Here is a 6,482-nt window from a genome sequence, read left to right on the forward strand (position 1 = left end):
AATTCCATCTTTGAGTCATTCTCTCTTCTCCCACTTTATTGTAAGTGGACAAAAGAAGCCATGTGGCACCGTCGGCACTTTGCTGCCTTGCTGTTGCTCCTGCCGGATATCCTAGGCCATTACTCTAAAGTTCTGCCTTCCATAAAGTCCTTGGGCATGGACATAATTTTGCCAGGTTCTTTACAACTGCAGAGCAAGGAAGGCCGTTACTCTATTTTCCAATAGGATGGCCTTTACTCTATTTTGCAGTAAGATAGTCTGCTTTTCCCCCAAGACCTCATCAGACTGGCCTTTTCTGTCCAGATTTCTACCAACATTTTGATCTACATTTCCAGGTATTGATTATAACAACAGACCCACTTCTTGGTACCAGTTTCCTGTCTTGGTTTGTTTTGTGGTGTTATAACAGAATACTACAGACGGGGTAATTTATCAGCAATTAGAAGTTTATTTGTCTCACAGCCCTGGAGGCTGGGGAGTCCGAGATCAATGGCCTGTGTCTGGGAAGGCATCACATGGTGAGAGTGTGTGAGACAGCAAGAGAGGGTAAGAACTGCTTTTCTTTTCTTTTCTTTTTTGTGATGGAGTCTCACTCTGTCACCAGGTTGGAGTGCAGTGGCACAGTCTCAGCTCACTGCAACCTTTGCCTCCCTGTTTCAAGTGATTCTCCTGCCTCAGCCTCCCGAGTAGCTGGGACTACAGGTGCGCACCACCATGCTCAGTTGATTTTTGCATTTTTAGTAGAGATGGGGTTTCACCTTGTTGGTCAGGATGGTCTCGATCTCTTGACCTTGCGATCTACCCATCTCAGCCTCCCAAAGTGTTGGGATTACAGGCGTGAACCACCGTGCCCGGCCCAGACCTGCTTTTCTAATAAACCCACTCCCACATCACATCAATCCATGCATGAGGGCAGAGCCCTAATGACCAAATCACCTCTTAGAGGTCCCACCTCTCAACACTGTTGCACTGGGGGTTGTTGTGGGACACATTCAAACCACAGCAGTGGGTAGGGGTATTCTGGTTCTTTTTTGCTCTTGTTAGGACAGAAGTTGAGTGTTTGGGGGACATCTACCAAACTTACATATCTGAGTTGAGACATAGAGGGGTAGTTTCTCCCCTTGAAGAAAATTAAATGCCAGGTGCGGTGGCTCATGCCTGTAATCCAGCACTTTGGGAGGCTGAGGAGGACAGATCACTTGAGGTCAGGAGTTCGAGACCAGCCTGGCCAACATGGTGAAACCCCATCTCTACTAAAAATACAAATTAGCTAGGCCTGGTGGCACGTGCCTGTAATTCCAGCTACTCAGGAGGCTGACACAGGAGAATCGCCTGAACCCGGGAGGCAGAGGTTGTAGTGAGCCAAGATCGTGCCAATGCACTCCAGCCTTGGTGACAGAGCCAGATTTTGTCTCCAAAAAAGAAAGAAAATTCAAACTACAAGAAAGCTAGCACATAACGGAAGGGTGTTTATTGTTTGTGAATAGAGGGGTTCTGGTAGGGGACCTGTGGGTGTTACGCATTACCCACCTGGAGCACACGTGTAGCCCATCTTCTAAAAGCCCACACTGACTTTGGCCGCCTTGTCAGGACAAGTACCCTGTTCTTTAAGTCCCAGCTGCTCCTAATAGAAGGAAAACGTACTCCCTCCAATCTCTTCCTCTAGGCCCAAGAACTAGCCCCCTGGGGCCCTTGCCTGTGCTCCTGAGTTTGGGTAAGGCCACTTATTTTAGCTCTAGGGGAGGTATTGTATGTCATTGACTAACTTCTACAACACTGCAGCTTTCCTGCTTTGCCCTTGAAGCTTTCAATAGCTACTCTGTCATTTCCTCGCATTGAATCCCCTGTGTTTGAGATAGCTAGCTTGGCTTCTCTTTTCCTGACTGGACCCCAGCTGATTCACTAGAGCACACTGGACCCCAGCTGATTCACTAGCATTGACTGAAGAGAAAGTAGATTGTGCTGAGTGTGATGAAGAGCACAGCACAATAATAATAAGTAAAAATGAAGAGTATTGTGGAGGAAGGAGGGGGCTATCTGAGATGGGCATCAGGGAAGGTCTCTGTGAGGAGGAAACTTTTGAGCTGAGACTTGGAAGATGAGGAAGAGCCAGATCTAGGGGTTGGGGTGAGGATTCCAGGTGGGATCAAGGTCCCTGAGGCCTGTGGGCTGTGGCAGCCCGCTCTGTGGAAGGCACTGAGCCTGCGCCTGCTGGGGAAGGGAGGCCAGGGCAGAAGAGATGGCTCAGCCCTGGGGGATTCTGGGTTTAAATCTGAAATTTGAGCCTGAGCGTGTGGGGATCTGAGTTCTGGGTTTACCTCCTGCCCCAGCTGTCTTCTCTCCTCCCCTCCCTAGGGGAGAGCCTGCAGGGCTCACTCAGGCTCCAAAGGAGCACGGTCTAGTCATGGCCAGCAGAGGGCAGTGGTTGCTGTGGTGTGGGCTGGCAGGGCAGGAGCTGACCTTTCCCGAATGGAATGCTGCCTGAGCAGTCAGCTCCAGAAGGGAAGGGGGCATTGGGCCACTTTCCTCACCCTCACCAGTCCTCAGCTCCCCTGAGACAGGTCTTGGAGCCCTGGCCTCTCTTGTGGGGAACGGGGAAGGTGGGGATGGCCGACTGTGTGGACACTTGCCTGATCACTTCAAGTCAAGCCCCCTGGGCCAGGCTGATTCCAACCCGACTCGGGATAACAGGAAAAGGGGAAAGTCTCTCAAAGTTTATTTAGTGTGCTTATTATTTTGTTATTATTAAGCACTTACCATGTGCCAGGCACTGTGCTAAATTCTTTTTTTTTTTTTTTTGAGACAGAGTCTGGCTCTGTCAACCAGGCTGGAGTGCAATGGTGCAGTCTCGGCTCACTGCAACCTCCGCCTCCCGGGTTCAAGCGATTCTCCCCCCTCAGCCTCTCAAGTAGCTGGGACTACATGCGTACGCCACTATGCTCGGCTGATTTTTGTACTTTTAGTAGAGACGGGGTTTCACCATATTGGCCAGGCTGGTCTTGAACTCCTGACCTCAAGTGATCCGCCCGCCTTGGCCTCCTAAAGTGCTGGGATTACAGGTGTGAGCCACCGCACAGGCCGCTAAATTCTTTGATCATGTATCATCGCTTTAAAGCTTCACAACAAACCTAGGAAGCAGACAGATGCTGTTTACCTCCTGGAGGCTGTCCAAGACCACACAGCTGGAACCAGGGTTTGCTCTACAGACCATGGTCTCAGTGATGATCACTGCTACCTCCTGGGCAGGGACCACCTAAGGAATTGAGGTGGGTAGGGAGGCTGAACAGAATTTCATGGTATTGGTGTAGAAGGGATCTACGGGGTCACTCAGTCTAACATCTTTATTTACAGATGAAGGAAACTCCAGAGAGGGACATGCCTTGCCCCAGGTCCCACACAGCACAGGGATGACCAAAACTGGAGGGACTTGGGTACAACAGGGAGCCCTGGGCCAGATCCTGGCTGCCCCACATCAGTTCAGAGGCGCTTGAGGGCAAGGACCCCATTTCACCCTTTATTCCCTCCTTCTGCCCCACTGTGCCGACCACAGGGCGGAGCGCAGAGTAGGTGCTCGAAACATCCTCGCCATGGACCCACCTCTTATCCCTCCGCAGCTGCAGCCCCCGGCCACTTAGGCCTCTGCATGTAGCCAGCATTTAGTAAGTGCCAACTGCATGCTTAGTGCATTACCAGACATTGGGGGGCACGGCTGAGTAAGATGCAGTCCCTGCACCAGTTGACTTACACCTTGTGGGGGCTTCAGGGGTCACCCCACATTACAACGTGTGCTCCCAAGTTTTCCTCATTCTCAACTCAGGTCTCCCCTGCTCCTGTCTGGTAACTCACAGCCCCAGACTGAAGACTGAGCAAATCCCTTCCACTTCCCTCCCTTGGGTCGTTTCCATTCCCTTCTTCTTTGCTAGCCCCATCACCCCTCCTTCCCAGCAGCCTCCTCCCCTCCTCCAGGAAGCCCTCTTTGACTAACTTCCCCAGCTGTTCTGCAGGCCCCAGTTTTGAGGTCTGGAGCTCTGCCCAGGCGGCTCTGGTTGTGTCTGTCTCTTTGCTTCTGTGTGGGTCTCCCTCATCAGCTCTGGAGGACGAGGACAACTTTCCCTGCCCCCATCCCAGCCCCCAGCTATTTTCCCTCAGGCCTGAAGAGAGGAGGAGAAGGTGCCGGAGGGGCGTGTGCAGTCAGTCTGCCGCACACAGGGCCTGCCTTGGGCTCTGGTCCTGGGTCTTTCTCGGAGGTTTCTCTAGAGCCACCAGGGCACTGACTTGCCAGTCCTGGCACAAGGCCTCTGAGTTCTGATCTAGGCTGAGCCTGGGGAGTTGGGCTGGGCGCCACCTCTTGGGCGCCTGCTTGAACCCGCCTACATGTTGTGTTTCAGTCTCTGCCTCACCAACTCTTAGGTTAGATCATTTTTTCTGCCCCTATGGGAGGCAGTCTGCAGGTAAGAAACCGTTCCAGGCAACCACAGGGCTTCCTTTCGCCTGCCTGGTGACCAGAGTTACGGTGCTTGGCCACTCTGAGCCTCACTGATGGCAGGAGAAAGAGCCAGACCTGTGAGGGAATTGTTGCAGCCAGAGGAAGGCTGGCGCTGTTGGCCAGGGGTTCACTGAACAACAGAGGAGGGCAGGAGTGGGAAGGAGGAGAGAGGAGGTAGTTTTGTATGCGAAGGGGATCAGACTCTGTGCCTGTCGGAAATGGTTTAGGTTTTGCTAGCCTGAAAGGGGCAGGAGCGTTTCCTTGTTTGGGTAGGGAAGCCCTTGTTTTCTCCCGTCTATTCATTCATCCTGCACACTCTCACTCTGTTCCTTCAATGTCCAGGCATTGCACCAGCACCTGGGATCCAAAGGTCAAGAAGATGTGTCCTCACCTTCGTAGGACTTTTAGGCTGGAGGTCTTGGCTGGGGAGGGACATTGCTCATTCATCCCTTCATTCATTTTGCATTTATTGAACACCTACTACGTGGCAGGCACTGTGTAAAGCCTTGGGAAGGCAGTAGGACATGATCTTTGCCCTCAAGGAGTTTAGAGTCTTCTGGGGATAAAAGTCACAAAAGCAGGTGACTGAAGCTCTGCTTAAGTAGAGGAGTGGGGAGTCAAGGACACAGAGAGAAATGTTGGATGAATTTAATGTCCCCCTGTGTGTCCAGAGCAGGGCCAGTCACAGGCTAAGTATGTGTTCAGTAAATGTTTGTGAAATGCAGGACCCATGTGTGGGTCGTAAGTTTCTTAAAATTTATGAGTCAAAGAATCAAGTCGTTTTAACTCTACAATAAAAATTCTACAAATGAAAATGACTGGAAGCAGTCAAATGATACTTAGAGGAAAATATATGGTCTTCAAAGCATCTTATATTTAAAAAGACGATAGAAAATTAAAGTATTTAACTCAAGAAGCTGAAAAGCAATAAAAATAATAAACTCAAAATAGGAAGGAAATAACAAATATGTCATCTAATTCTTTTATTTCTTTCTTTTAAAAAAATTTTTTGAGATGGGGTCTCACTCTGTTGCCCAGGCTGGAGTGCAATGGGCGCAATCATAGCTCACTGCAGCCTCCAATCCCTGGGCTCAAGTGATCCTTTTGCCTCAGCCTCCCAGGTAGCTAGGACTACAGGCGCTTGCCACCTGGGATTGCTGGGATTTTAGGCATAGCCATCACCTCCTGGCCTCATGAAATTCTTGACTATGAAATTCATATTCATATTCAGAAATTCAAACTCCAATTCAGAAATTAATAAAATAGAAAACAAAGATAAAATGAGAGAGCTGGTCTCAGCTCTAGGCCTCTCTTGGACGGTTATGTGGCTTATCAGTCTCTTCTGAGTTTTGAGAGTGGAGCCTGCCCTTCAGGGTCTTCAGGGGAATGGATAAACTCAAGCCTCTGAACTTTAGCCCAGGGGCCTGGCTGTGCTGTGCACTGAGCCGGCATGAGGTCTATTTGCTTGCATTTGAGTCTCCTGATTAGTTGGTCACCTTTAATCTTTAATGTCTGCTGTAATAATCACACCATCACTAATAAGCCTTTACAATTGTTGAGCTATTATAGTTCAGAGTGCCGGAAGCAAGAGATGTGGCTTTCCTGAAAGGAATAAGCATAGCCACCTCATCAAATGCCCAAGCACCCTGTGAGTTAAGTAGGGAAGGGGTGTGCCCCATTTTACAGATGAGGAAAGCAATGCTCTATTTGCCTGAAGTCTCCTTGCTGGTGAGTGGGTGGGCCAGGACACAAATGCTTCCACGTCCCTTCCCGCTATTCCTTTCCTTTGAGACACCTGTTCCTCCTTTGGTCTGTCTCCTAACTGAGTTCCTTTGTGTTCACTTGAAGTCCCCCTTCCTCTAAGCAGCCTGTTCTGATTCCCTGATTCCCTCCACAAACCCTTCTCTTCCCTGACCTTTGATAGCACCCACTTCTGCATGTGGCGAGGAAGTCCAGGGTGGCTACCTTGGGTGGATATCTCATCTCTCAGCCTGAC

The sequence above is a fragment of the Papio anubis genome, chromosome 9 (assembly GCF_008728515.1).
Source record: "Papio anubis isolate 15944 chromosome 9, Panubis1.0, whole genome shotgun sequence".
NCBI classification, from domain to species: Eukaryota; Metazoa; Chordata; class Mammalia; order Primates; family Cercopithecidae; genus Papio; species Papio anubis.